This window comes from Mauremys mutica, chromosome 1 (assembly GCF_020497125.1).
Source record: "Mauremys mutica isolate MM-2020 ecotype Southern chromosome 1, ASM2049712v1, whole genome shotgun sequence".
Classification (NCBI taxonomy): Eukaryota; Metazoa; Chordata; order Testudines; family Geoemydidae; genus Mauremys; species Mauremys mutica.
The window spans coordinates 111420106-111435360 of record NC_059072.1 but is presented as its reverse complement, the minus strand read 5'-3'; the positions used below and the strand labels follow the sequence as shown (position 1 = coordinate 111435360).

The 15255-nt window shown below is 43.6% G+C and overlaps 1 protein-coding gene across 3 annotated transcripts in view; it reads right to left on the bottom strand.

The window, feature by feature from the left end:
* The window catches only part of WNK1 (WNK lysine deficient protein kinase 1), a 182207-nt gene that overhangs the window by 132395 nt on the left and 34557 nt on the right, over positions 1-15255 (bottom strand). The gene's annotated exons all lie outside the window — the stretch shown is intronic.

Genomic DNA, 15255 nt, shown 5'->3' with positions numbered 1-15255 from the left:
TATTTTCCATTGAAATTTCTTTCAGTTGGGAGACAGATGTCTCTATCAGCACTGTTGTATGTTGTGCAATAACCGGTAAACATTTACAAGACCCACTTTAGTCAGCCATGCCAAGCAAGATATAGCCTCTCCAATCCCCTTCCCTCTTGCATTTTGTTCATAAAGAGAAAACACTAACTGAAACAGCCATCACCCTCCCCCATCTTTAAGGTACCTTATATGAAGCACAGACACAGATAATGGAGTAGCTTAAGTTCTCATAAAAAATAATTGCCTCTTGGCAGCTCAAAGTATGCACACATCCAGTGAACATTTACAGCTGGGTCTTGATACGTTTTTATTTGTCTTTCCTGTTTTTAGGGACAGTTAATACATCGGAGATCCCAAATAGGTAGCTTCATGTACAAGGAAAGGAAAGGGGGTTGGCTAAATATATCATTTAACCAATATGTGCATGTTACCACTACCTTTTAAATTATGAAATACTACAGTGGCTGGGCCACATTATGAATCAACTGAACAGTTCATTCAGTCTGGAAAATCCACATTTCAGAGTCTCTCTGTAACGTTTCTTCTGAGTACATAACTTGGAGAGGTTCAGGGTTGGGCAGGGGCAGAGTTCAGTATTTCCTTTTTGTAATAGTCAATACTAAAACAGCATAGTAAGCCTTCTAACACAAAAGTGATTGTTTACACTTACAGTAAAGCCTAGCTTGGTTTACATCTGACAGACATCTATTCAAACAGAGCTACATATTGCAGCCACATTGCTCTTTGCGCTACCAAAAACAAACACAGAAGCAGTGAACAGGATCATGGACAGCAAAATTCTTAGACAATAGAAGCACTTACAAATAATTTTTCATTGTTACCAGTTTTCTGCCTACTTGCTTGTAACAACGAAACAATCAGGTGTTTACGACACCTGTACACAATGCTGTGAACACAGGGGACTGGCAGGAAGAAAGCAATTGCCTAGGAGAAAGTTCTAGTATAGAGAGAACAAAGCAGGACAAAAGAGTGTTCACATTAACATCTTTTTTTAAACCCTTATTCGTTCATCTCATTTCACAAAGTCAAGGGAGGGCCTAGATTTAGGGTCCAATTCTTTATATACATCTTTCACATATGACTAACTGCACCCCCAATGACAAACTGCACCCCAAATGGGCCTTCACACAGACAGCTAGAGACCAAGCTCCTGTGAGTTGCTATATTCATGGAATGCCAAAGGAGCAAGTTCTGAATTAAGTAGAAATCTTATACATAGTTCTTATCTTGGAATTTGTTACAGTCAGTCAATGTTTAAGTGATAGCCACTTGTGTTCCGTTTCTCCTCCAAAAAAGACTCCCTGTTGGAAGGCTCCCTGGCAACATGCCATCTATGAGCACAATCTTTGGTAAGACTGATTTAAAAGGAGACACCCTGCACTGGGCCAACTTAGTCAGCCTCACACCACATCCCTCCTTGCAACCTCCTCTCGCTCAAATACTGCTTCTAAATTTTTGGTCTTCACTTTTGATATCTGAATCAATTATGTAGGTTAACTGTCCAAGTTTATGATCAAACAAAAATACCTACTCCCACAACAGTACTCCAGTAGTTCACCATACGAGGTATTGACTTCAGTTTTTCCCAATAAATAAAATGTTAATTGCAGCAGTATGTATTGACTTTCAGAGTTTAGTTTTTCAGCACTTGGGATTTTTCCAATTGTCCAGCAGTTCCCAGGTTGATCCCTTTAAAGAACTGTTCCTCCTCCTGCACCCTAAAATCATTACACAACACTGACATGGTAATAGCTCAAAACAGAGCTAATCTAAAGCTTTCTGTGAAATCACCGGATCATCTTTGGTCTTGTGCACATTGACGTACTGCTGCAGGAATTCTATATATGTACACACAAGATTTGAATCAATATTTTTCTAAAAAGTAATCAAAGTCCCTGAACAGAAGCAATCACCACCTAATACACTATGTATAGGTAGATATGAGGAAGAGAAGGTTATCACCTTGTGGAGTAACTGAGGTTCTTCGAGATGTGCGTCCCTGGTGGTGTTCCACTTCAAGTAACTGCACCCCTGCACCTCTGTCAGAGAATTTCTACAGCAGCACCCAGTTGGGCCATGCGCTCTCCCCATCTCACGCCGTCACTGGGGATTAACTAACACTGTGTGACCAACCCCCACCCCCATCCCTGCCTTTCCTTCTCTACCACAGAGGACCTTCTGATAACTCCAAACTAGAGGGGAGGAGAGTAGGTAGTGGTTCATCCACTGGGAAACATGGAGGAACCTCAGTTACTATACAAGGTCTTTTTCTCCAAGTGATGTCCCTGTGGGTCCTCCACTTCAGGTAACTGTAGAGCAGTGCCCCCACCCTCAATGGAAGGGAGGGGCTTCAGAGATGGATCTGTGATCAATGACAGGACCATGAAGCCTCAAAGTGTTGGATGTCAAGTCTTGCTCGATTGCATAGTGCTGAATGAACATGTGGGCTGATGGCCAAGTGGTTGCTTTACATAAATCCATACTAGGTATTTTATTTAGGAAGGCTACCGACTTGGAGAGCAAACTGATGGAATGTGTTCTAATCCCTGGTGGGGGTTGTAGTTTGTGTTAACGGTAGCAAAGGTGAATGCACTTTGAAATCCATTTGGAGAGTCTCTGCTTGCATATGGCTTCTCCTTTAGAACGCTCCTTAGTAGAGAGGAACAGCTTTGGTGACTTCCTAATGGTTTAGTTCGTTCAAGATAAAAAAAACTAGTACCCTTCTGACATCCAGAGTATGGAGTGCTGCTTCTTGCCTGTATAGGGAAGAAGGCAGGAAGATGAATGGGTTGGCTGAGGTGGAACTAAGAGTGTACTTTAGGTAGAAATTTAGGATGTGGTTTTAAAGTGACTTTGTTCTTGAAGGAGATCATGTACAGAGGGTATTCCATGAGAATCCTAGGTTCTCCCATGCGTCTTGTGGTTGTGATGGTGACAAGGAAGGCCACATTCATTGATGTAATAGTGAACATGTAGCAAAGGGTTTGAATGGAGGTCTGGTAAGAGAATGAAGCACCAAGTTAAGATTCCATGGAAGCACTGGGACTCTAAGTTCAGGATATTATTTGTAATAATTGTTTTGTAATTGGATGGGTGAAGACTGAAGAGCCATCTACTTTATGATGGAAGGTTGTGATAGCTACAAAATGTACTCTAATTGAGCTCAATGAAAGACTTGAATTTTTTTTTAGTTCCAGTATATAGTCCAGAACTAGTGGTAGAGTGGAGATGGTGGCTCCAATTTGTTTGTTCTGGTACCATGTGTGGAATCTCTTCCATTTGTGGAGGTAAGTAGAGCACGTGGTCAAGAAGATTTAAGAAGATATCCTTCACATCTTCTGAGTAGGTCATCTCCTCACCTTGGAATCATGAAGGAGCCATGCCCTCAGATGGAGTATCTCCAGGTTCAGGTGCAAGATCTGGCCTGCATCTTGTAACAGGATATTTGGAAGAAAGAGGCAAACACATGGTATGCATGCAGACATCTGCTGCAGGTATGGGAGCCAAATTTGTCTGGGCCATGTGGGGGCTACCAAGATGACCCTGGATTGGTTGGTTTTGGTCTTCTGTAGGATACTGGACAACAACAGGGTAGGAAGGAGAGATGCGTCCAATCTGAGGAGGAAGGTCTCACCCATGGATCCTGGCCTCAACCCCACTCTTGAGGAAATTGTTGGACATTTGCTGTTCTGACTTGTGGCATATAGAGCTCTGGGTGGGAAGCTCCATTGTCCGAATAGGTCCTGTATCACCAAGGTATTTATTTCCCATTCTCCCATGATCATGGGAGAACTTTCTGCTCAACATGTCCACTGTGATGTTCTGATAATTCAGGAAATAGGAAGCTGATATGGTGATGCTGTGATGGATGTACTAGTTCCAAGGTCTTAATGCCTCAGTGGAGAGGGAATGTGACCTCACTCCTCCCTGTTTACCTAAAATATGCAAGCAACTTTGTTAGGATCTGTATGGTTTTGTTTCTGATCATGGGCAGAAAGTGTGAAAATGCATTGCAAACTGCTTGCAGTTCCACTATGTTTATGTGCTGCGCTGACTCCGGAGAAGACCACCTGCCCTATACTTTGATGTTGCTCAGATGGGCACCCCAGCCCACTAAGGAGACGTATCATTGGGGGGGGGGGGGGGAGGAAGTCTGTAGAAAGGGGATTTCAGCACACACATTGTGTGAGTGAGTCCACCATTGTAGAAGCAGCAAAGAATCCTGTGGCACCTTATAGACTAACAGATGTTTTGCAGCATGAGCTTTCGTGGGTGAATACCCACTTCTTCGGATGCAAGTCACGGCTACCCCTCTGATACTTTCCACCATTGTAGCAAGTCTAACTTTCCATAGTATGTTGAGGGGTTTGCTCAGACTGTGTTTGTGTGGGGTGTACACTGTGCTGAGCCACCCTGGAGGCAGCACATGCATAGTCTGGCATGTGTTACAACACAGATGGTTGCCAGTGTGTGGCATGATAGTTGGAGGCAAGTCCTGGCAGATGTCTGTAGGCTGTTCACCACAGTGTTGATCAGATTCACTAGTGTGGCGGTAGTGAGGCTCTCACCTCCAATGAGTTTAGATGAGCCCTAATGAATTCTAGTTCTTGTACTGGTGTCACTGTTGACTTCTGAATGTTTATTTGGAGTCAGAGTTTTGTCTTGTGTGGCTTCTATGGCCTCTTCCCAAGTGGAGGCCTTGAGTAGATTGTCGTCTAAATATGGGTACATCATGACCCCTTCTTGGCAGAGGTGGGCCACTGCCACTGATAGAACTTTGGAAAATACTCGGGGGCTGTGGAGAGGCCAAATGGCAGCGATAGTGATCTTGTCCCAAAACATATCAGAGGAATCACCTGTGTGATGGCTGTATGGTCATGTGAAAGTATGCGTCTTGAAGGTTGAGGGCTGAAAACCAGTCCGCTGGTTTCAGTGCAGGGATTATTGTTGCTAAAGTCCTGAACCATTGTGTTTTGATGAACTTGTTGAGGTTTCTTAAGTAGAGAATGCACCTCCAACCTCCTCTCTTTCTGAGTTAAGGAATAATGGGAACAAAAGTCCTTCCCTCTGTGCTGTACCAGTACTGGTTCTACCACACCCAACTGCAGGAAATGGTATACAGTAGAACTTGAGTTATGGATACCTCAAGAAGGGAGGTTGTCCATATCTCTGAAAAGTTCCGTAACTCTGAAGTTATGGACTTCAGCCACACTGGGGATCAGGGCTGAAGCTGGGTGGGGGGGGTCCATCCTCAGGGCTTCTGACCTTCAGGAGCATTGGGGTTTTCAGCGCTTTAAACCTAGGGGGAGCACTGAGGCTTGGGGCTTCAGTCCTGCAGCTCCATTCATGGCTTCAGCCCTACCCGCGGGGGGGCGGGGGGGGGGAAGAAGGAGGAAGAGGATCAGGGCTCCCCCCAGGTCCGCTCCTGGCTTCAGTGGGGAGGTGCCAGGGCTTGGGGCTTTAGTTACAGGGTGAGTGCTGGAGCTGAAACGGATGCTCCCTTTGTAGCTAAACCCCAACGCCCCCCATGGAACCAAAACCAGAAGTGGAACCATGGGGCTGAAGGCTCAAACCCCAGTGCTTCCCCCAGGTCTAAAGCCCTGAGCACCAGTGCTCCCAAGGGTCAGAAGCCCTGAACCCCACCCCCTGAGGCCTGCAGCCCTGACCCCCCCCATACAGTATTCCCCTCCTTTTTTTGTCATTTACACTGTTGCCTGATTGAGGATTTCCAGTTCCACATGTTGTTCAGTTGACTGATAAGTACATAACTCTGGTGTTTGTAACTTTGAGGTTCTACTGTACTTCCTGTCTTTAAAAAGGTGCTTGTGAGAGGAGTCCCTGAAGAGGGATGGTGGGGGAATGGAGGTTAACTGGATGGAGTAACCAGCATTGAGAATTTCCAGCACCCATTTGTCCAAAGTAATAGTTCGCCATGCAGATCAGAATGGTCAGGAAGGACCTGGAATTGAGGGAAGTCTCTCGCACCCACAACCAAACCCTCAAATTTGAGGTTTTGAGAGAGGTTGTTGCAACGTACAAGGTTCAGTTGGGAGTGGCCTACATTTTGTGGGTCTTTGCCTCTGACTCTGGGTGTTGTAGTGCCTCTGTGGCTGAGTGTAAGGCACTGTCTTGACCATTGTGCTGGTTAATATCTGCCTTGCTTTTGTTTTTGTGCAGATGCGTAGATGCCTAAAAACCAAAGTGTCGCTCTACTGTCTTTCAGTGTGTGAAGGGACTCATCTGTCTTGTGAATAATTTTGGCCTTTCAAAGAGAAGATCCTCTATGGTGGATTGTACCTCCTTTGGGAGCCCAGACAAGTGAAACCATGCATCCCAGGGGTGTTATCTCCTCAGACCCTGGTCTCCATGGAAATGAGGGGCTCCAACAGCTTTGTGGTTCCACTAGCATGTTTGGAAAGTAAAATCAAAAGTACATTGCTAAAGAAGAGTTATCTAAGCTGACAGAGTTCAAGAACTGACATTTTATTTTAATATTGACCATTACAAAGTTTGGGGACAGGGATGGAAGAGACAACTGTATTAGTGAAGAAGCCACTACTAGATCAGGAATGGCCAAAGTGTAGGTCTCTGGGTTCAGAACACAGCCTGACCCGTTGAGCTACATGGTGGCCTATGAAAACTGATGGCTGCAGCATACACTGTTCCATCATCAGAAGAACTGAAAATTGCTTGGCTCAAACAAGCTACAGAGCCAGTTGTTGCTCAAGTATAGCAACGTTCAATACATCTCTTGCTTGGCTCAAAAGTGGGTACTATATGAACAATATAGCTGAAAGAAAAACCTACTGGCCCAAGGCATTATATGAAACAAGAGGGCAGAGGAACCAGCAAGACCTTAAGGCACAGAAAAACCCAACCCCTCTGCCATAAAAATTGTGCTGCCCCAGAAACCATCTTACACTAATTATTAGAAGAAAGACCTTCAAATTTGAAGTGCTCCTCTATAGCGGTTGGAAAGAAGGCGGTCCCAATCCTTCTCCCTTCTCTAGAGCCCTTCTGCAGGTGCAGCTAAAAGAAAAAAAAGAGGTTTACTTACTAGCAATTGTTCTCAGAATGCCTCTGTATGCATTCACAATTATGGGATCTAGCACCTATAGAATCCAGGGGCAGAACTGTATAACAAAACCGAATGCACTGTGGAGTGCAGAGGCACTCATACTAGGAAGACATCATAAGCTCTGGCTATATAAACACACTGCTCTTCCCCAACCACCGTGGTTCCTTCTCCCTAGGCCACAGAGTCCAGAAATACAAACGACTCCAAGGCAGAGGTGAAGGCAGGTGGATCGTGCCAATGCACAGATGACACTCAAAGAGCAATTACTACTAAACAATCCCTCTGAGAAGTTCTGTGTATTACCAGTTATGGAGATTAGCAAGTAGAACCCCCCCTTGAGTATGGTGGACAAGGAGTTCTAGACAAAAAAGTTAGATCGTATTATCACTAACATATTGAGCACTGGAGTGGAACGTCAAGTCTAAAAAAATAATGCTTAGTGAAAGTATGAACAAACTTCATGTTGCAGCGCTATAATCTCTACAACAGGGATCCATTTCAGACAAGCTACAAAGGCAGCTGTTGCTCAAGTATGGCAATGCTGAAATCTCTCTTAAGCCAGTGGGAAAGTGTTTAAATAGGTTCTTCCTTATACCTTGCCCTGTAGGCAACAAATCTGTCAGACTTTTCCTAAGGGATTAGCCTTGTCCAGGTAATAGCATAGGGTCTTTTTACATTTGAGAAAATTAAGCAGAAGTCCCCAGGTGAGCACTGGGTCTGGGGAAGACACAGGGAGATATTCTAACAAATGGAAATCTGAGACCAATATAGGCAAAAAACTAAGGTGAGGGCTCAAGATAACCATCTCAATATGACTTTGTAGGTTGATTGTCCATCAAGGCAGTGAACTTTCACTAACACTCTTAGCAAAAGATATTGTCTATTAAAAATGAAGTTTTGGTAAACAGGTGTTCTAAGGAAGCTTGAGACAGGAGGTCACAGTGTGGGCCACATCAACATTATTAAAACTTGGTTTAATACCCAGGCTAGGGAAGGTCCTCTAGTAGAAAGGCATTCATCATCCCTCTAAGAAACCTAAAGGCTGCAGGGTCAGAGAATAAAGGATTGTTTAACAAAAACTGATCAGCAGAAATAGCAACTAAGTGAACTTTCAAGGAACAGCACTGCTTTAACCCTCTGAACATACGTGGTTCTGGGAACTTAGACCATCCAACCAGATGAAGCGCCTCTGGATTCAGATGAAGAATCCTCCTTTGTTCTTGGGAAAGGAGGCCTGGGTACAGAGCAATATGAACAGCTGTTCTCTGATCAGCTGAAGATGTGTGTACCTATACTGCTGCAGCCACTTCGTTCTATCAGTAGGATGTTGGCTAGGACTGGGAAAGCCCTAGAGATTGGCCTATTCCTCTTTTGGTATTAATGCTCACACAAGTCTCATCAGTTTTCTCCCTAAAGTAATCTGAATTGTCAAAAGGGAGGTCTTCTACCAGTTTGTGTCAATCTGGAACATGGCCTAATTATCTAAGCCATGACTATCTTCTTATAGCTAAGACACTGGCCAGAGTTTTGTCAGCAGAGTTTGAGGCGTCATTAGCTCCCCTCAGAGCATGTCTGGCTGATGTTCTACCCTCAGTGATCAAACTTGGCTGCATAGTTGTACCTGGATATGACATTAGGAATTTGCCACTCACAAGCTCAAAGTGAAAGAAGAGACTTTTCTTCCAACAGCATCCAGTCTATTCTCCTCTGAGGGAGCAATTATATTTCTGGATTACTGAATCAGTTGTGTGGTGATGTAACAAGAACTGGTGACCACAACTGGCCTTTTCTGATACTGGTAGAGAGGCCATCTATGTGCCACAAATGTCCTCTGCTGGATTGAGTAGTCCTGGGAGAATATGGAATGATACTGTCTTGTCTACCTCTCCATTACATCGAAGAGCGCAATCAGATGTTCTGTGCCTGAGATGAGACCAGTGCCAGGAAAGCTGTAGGCGTTGATGGAGCTGCCTTGGGCACCAGTAGGGGGGTATTGGTGTCAATGTTAGTCACTGGTAGTGAACTCAGCACCACTCTAGTTTTGAAAGCATTGGAGCAGAACATTCATTGACTCCTGAATTTAAGACCCCATTAACAACTGGAATGGGCCCTGCATAAATTCCTTCCAGGCAGCTAGAACTTTAGGCAAGGGAGTCAGCTAGGCTCTCTGGAGCAAGTCACAAGAGATTGTGTAGTTGGTTCTAAAGGGATATGATGTCTCAAGGATAACACAAATTGAAACCACTGAATGCTGCTGCACAGAGCCGGGAAACAGGTGTGTAGCCAAAACCTTTGATAGAAGACCCCTATTCATGAGAGGAAAGAGACTGTGCTGGAGATATGTGCACCAGGGAGATGTCCAAATGACTGCACCAAGGCCTCAAAACAGAGGAGGAGTGTACCAAGGACAGCACTGAGACCAGTAAGATGTCTCCATAAGTGATGTGCATCAGTAGATAGAGGAACAAATGTCTCCTTTTTCTCCTTGGACTCCTTTCACAAATCAGAATGTTCCTCTTTCTTCCTTCTCATGACTCTGTTCCAAGTAAGCAATCTGGAAGCATACTCACTGGCAGCATCGACTACAGCAGTGTAGACAAAGTCTACAGTGCCAGAGCAGTCTGTTTTGATGGTGCTGGACAGTGCCAGACAGGAGGTTCATCCCCAGTAAGTGTTTGCCTTGGGGAAGTCAAACTTGGGCCTAACAGATGGCAGTGAAGACCTTGGCGAAGAGGAGGACCTTAAAGTCTGAAGGAATGCTAGGATGGTCCAGGTGAAGGTTTCGCAAAGACAAGAGCACCTGCAGTCTTAACCATCTGTCCTTCCTTATCTGGGGAGTAAAGGTGAAGCTATTTCTTCACTGGGACACTACATGAGCATGTTCCAAGCACATTAGACACCAAATACGTGGTCTGTGTCTTGAAAGATGGCTGAGCAGGTTAATCACCTTTTGAACTCCTTTTAGGGTTCAGGATGCAAAGTCTTAGAGTATTTTGGGCCACTTGGGTTATACCTAACTATACTATGATTAACTAAACTAACAGTAAGATGATAGATTAACTAGCTCAAGAACATAAAGGATAGTTCTTCCATTTAGCTCTTGGCTATGGCAGCAAACCACTGAGGCAGTTGTGGAGGGTGCACCCCCTTATTCAGACTGAGCTGATTGTCATTTTAGCGCAAGCACTACTGCGCACACACACTCAGCAGACAGCTTTGATTTACATTACCACAGCTTACCACTAGATCCCATAAATGAGAATGGGCAGAGGACCTCGAAGAATGCCCCCTTCCCTAGCTTCTCTCTCCGAGTGGTCTTCCTCTGAAAGACTGCCTGCCACTATTCACAACTTACCAAAGCAGCATCCTGAAACAAATGCAGCTATAACAAGACGGATAATTCACTGCTGCCCACAGGGTTATAAAAAACACTCAATAGGGAAAGTGTCAGTTTCAATGAACTACTATGCAGAATTACAAGCAACAGCATTGCACTAAAGCCATCTGCAGTCTCAGGAAGAATCACTTATTAGTTTACATCTGTAGGTTATTTGCACAACCACCAAGGATGGAAGCTTAATTTTCTGAAATGAAAGCTTTAATTCTGTAGAAGTTGATGGATGTGGTTTTCTAATAAGTTAGCTATGACTATCTAAAAGTGAAACCCTTAAATATTTTTGCACACTTTAGAAACTAAACAGCAGACCCAGAATTGCCCTCGTCTCTAGAATAGCAGCAACTTCAATGTAGTACAAGCCACCCAATCTCTTAAAGAATGTTTAGAATTCTCACAATCAATTCATATATAGTTTAGTATTATCTTCAGCCCTCTACCCATGAGTGGTAATGGAGATAAATATGCCCCCTATTATGTCATCATGACCTGTTATGGAATCACTCTAAAGTCCTCAGGAATCTGACCTATCTGAGAATGACAAACTGGTTAGACTTCAGTAATTTTTATTCTTGTTTTCCCCCCCCACGCCCAAGCAGCATTTGTGCTTCTTTGCAATAAAGTCTTAAAGAGCTACTGTGATCTGCTCATTTTAAAGCTAACCCCAAAAGGCCATTAGCTTGTTAAAAGGACAACACTTACATGGATTCTGATGTTACCAATCACAGTGAAGTTACACAGCTGCGGAGAAATATTCTTCAATAGCTCCCTATATGGATGCTCTTATTTTGCACTTTGGGATTTATCACCACAGGAACCCGCAGGAAAGTAAAAATCAAGCAAATCAAATAAAGGTGTGAAGTCAATGCACAAATTAAATCACATTAAACCCCTATGTGGACGCTCTCATTCAGAAGTAAAGTGGCCTTAGATTACTGTCACTTAATCACAGGCCACTTTCAAAATGGATTAAGCTAAACCATACAAAGATATCCTTAGGCCTGGTCAACACCAGGAATTTACTTTGGTATCGCTATATCTCACAGGGGTGTGAAAAACCTGCTGCAGTGTTTTAAGTGTAGACAAGCCCCTTAGTGTAGAATAAAGGTATGGCTACACTTAGAGCTGCACAGCACTGCCGCGGGAGCGCTCCCACAGCAGCGCTTTGAAGTGCGAGTGTGGTCGCAGCGCCAGCACTGGGAGAGAGCTCTCCCAGTGCTGCACGTACTCCACCTCCCGTGGGGATTAGCTTACAGCACTGGGAGCCGCGCTCCCAGCACTGGGGCAGTGTTTACACTGGCGCTTTGCAGCGCTGTAACTTGCTGCGCTCAGGGGGGGTGTTTTTTCACACCCCTGAGCGAGAAAGTTACAGCACTGTAAAGCGCCAGTGTAGCCAAGCCCTACGAGTGCCCACAAGGTGAGCTAGTGCGGAATAGCTATTGTGCTTTAAATTCACACCCTATTTTATTTCACAATAGCTTCCCATGTAGAAAGTCTTGTGTGTTGGTTATTTATTTTCTCCTTAAAAATGGCTATTTGATCCCCAGAAAACATAGGTAAGGTGGATCTGCAAAAAGTATGTGTGCTACATTCCCATTTTGGAACTAAAATGCTACTTGAACTGGATTCTTGCTGGCCTTATTGAATGGTCAAGAGGCCAGCCAGAATGTCTTGTCGCCTCTGACTCATTAGTAAAGTTTTCTGGAGTTTGTACTGCGTGTCATTTTGCAGTGAATCAATTTACCTACACCACCCCTTACCACTGCCTCATCCCTCCAGCGCCGATGCTTCCCATATTCCTGTATTTGCCACCTACTACTCCAGGTTCCCATCCCCCTTACCCCTTTACAAAGCTTGCCTGCAAGGATGTCTTATTTTTATTAAGCTGCTGCCTCTGATGTGCAAGCACCAGAGAACAGCAGAGAGTCTTCTGTCTGCAGCACCTGGTAGTCAGGGACACTGATTTTCCTGTGCATCACTCTTTTCCAGTGTTTTGATCTGCACCAAAATCAATAAGGTTGTGCCCACTGATGCCTAGAACCTCCCCTGAAGTTTTGGAATAAATCAAACATGCAGTTTCAAAGTATTCACATTACAGGCACACGTGTCAGTGATGTGTTAGACCTCTCTTCAAGTAGTCCAAAATTTTCAGAGACAGATTTTCAGAGACTGACTTTACATAATCCAACCCTGAAGATTTTAACATTAAACTCAGATTACACATAAAGACAACAAATACAAAGAGTGAGTTGCTAAAGTGAGGATAAAAGGTGACACGCTTCTACTACATATAAACAAGCTTCAGATGCAATACAAAAAAAGGATCAATGAGATTTCTGGATTACAAATAAACCAGGAAAGGGACAGCCACTTCTACACCACAAGGGAAGGTACCTTGATAGAAGTTGGACAGAATTCAGAGAAAATTTAAAAAAAAAAAAAGGTATTGGATCATTTACACCAGTACTTAAACTTTTGTACTGGTGACTCCTTTTACATAGCAAGCCTCTGAGTGTGACCCCCACCCCAAACAAATAAATTTAAAACATTTATTTATATATTTAACACCATAATAATTGCTGGGGGAGGCAAGGCAGGGTGGAGGCTGACAGCTCATGACTCCCTCCATGTAATAACCTCAACCCCCTGAGTGGTCCCGACCCTCAGTTTGAGAACTCCCGATTTGCAGGAAGTGTTTGAGAGCTATATGTATAGTGTGGCTGAACCACCAAGGAGGAGGCGTAGGACAGTCCCCTGTAAATTTATCAAGGACAGACATCAAGGCGTGATGGTGTAGCTATGTTGGTCCCAGGATATGAAAGAGACAAGGTAGGTGCAGTAATCTCTTTTATTGGACCAATTTATTGGTCCAATAAATAAATAAAAGGTATTACCTCACTTACTTTGTCCCTATTAAGGAGTAAGAAGTTTAGAATTATCCAAAGCAGGCAATTAGAAAAAAAATTAGAAACTATTTCTGAGTATCAGCTTAGTTTCATCATTACTAGGTATTACAGACTGTACAATTGTTGTTACTTGGGTCAGAGTATTTGTTGGACTGTATGCAATTTAAATATTCATGTTAATACATACATCTGTGGGGAAAAAAAATCTATATTTAAAAATCAGGAAAATACTGGGGAACATTATCACGACCAACCAGGCAAGAGGACTGACATGTCAAAGGAAATCAAGAATTAGAGATGAAAAATACCTATGAATCAGTTATTCAGAAAAGCCTGTTTCTCATGTCCTTTAGTCACACACTGTCCTTGGTCTGATGCCATTTCATATTTCAGTATCTTGAATAGGAACAGTTGGGAGGATTGTTGTCAAGACAAACTATAATCTTCGAGGTTGTCATGGTCCAGGAGGCCTACATTAAATGGGTCACCATGCCCTCTACACAGCTTCTTCCTTTTCAATTCACCTACTACACTCTGCCAGATTGAATATATCTAATCAATGCTTCAAACATGATTGTGCTTTGTGAGCTTAGCTTACAACTAATTAATTTTAAAAGGATATAAAAATGTAAGTGCTTTATAACAGATTTCTACAGGGTGAAATATGTCTGACCAGTCTAGAGAGTTTAAGAGCAGTTTCTGGCTATACAGTTTTTCAGAAATCTGAAAAATAATGGGGTGCTCAGTGTGCTAGATTGCACGTTAATGAAGTGTTCTGTCTGAATGACTGATACCTAGTTATGGGTGCCTCCAGCGTGCGCACATGTAATCCACATACAAATGGTGTCCATTGTGCAAGCCATTAGCCCAAAAGGAAGTGACATACTTCAGAAATGTTCCTTTCATGCAGGAAGCAACAGACACCTACCTGCACACATGCAGAATTCATGTCCTCCACAGAATTTTTTTTCCCTCCACAAAAAATACATTCTGCCAGAGAGGTGCTGCAGTTATACGTTTTGCCCACCAGGGGCTAGTGTGGCATCAGAACAGAGGGCAGTTACTCCCAGATGGGAGCAGCCAATCACCAAGAGGGAGGAGAAGAGGCTGCATTCCTCACAGTGCCCTATCCATGGGGCCAGGTGGAGGTGGCATGGGCTTTTGGAGGGACACATGGGGATAGGGCAAATGTTCCTGACTGAATGAGATAGGATAAGAGTCAGCCAGGGTCTGCATGGGGGAGGTTCCCCAAACTCCCTAACAATCCCTCTTCCCACCCCCACCCCCCCAAAAAAACACCCACCTGTTCCATACTGCTCCCAACCATTCCCAACAACCCTACAGAGATTCACTCCCAGGCTTCTTCCCAACAATTACTTACCTCTCCCTAAGCTCCTCCATTTCCCCTGACTCTCTCAAGCCTTTGCGCTGCTTCTGAGGGGTATAGGAAATAAAAGTTTCTGTACTGTAGTTTAACTGAATTATTACTCAAAGTTTGTATTAATATGCCTAGTAAGGAATTTGTCAAAACAAATTTCCTGAATCTTTTTTGTTGTCTTATTGTTACAGACACTTGCTTACTGTTATTTTGATAAAAATTACCAAAAGAATTGAACTGGTGTGATTATATTGTGTTATTTTGACAAAAAAATTATGCAGAATTTTTAATTTTTTGATGCAGAATCACCCCAGGAGTATGTACCGCACCATAGCAAAAGAAGAGATTGTGCAATCTACAAGAGAGAAAATTCACAGGATGAAACAAACAGCAGGGGGATTGCTGTTTATGACGAAAAACAAAGGATTGTTAAGGTATATCTGGGTGG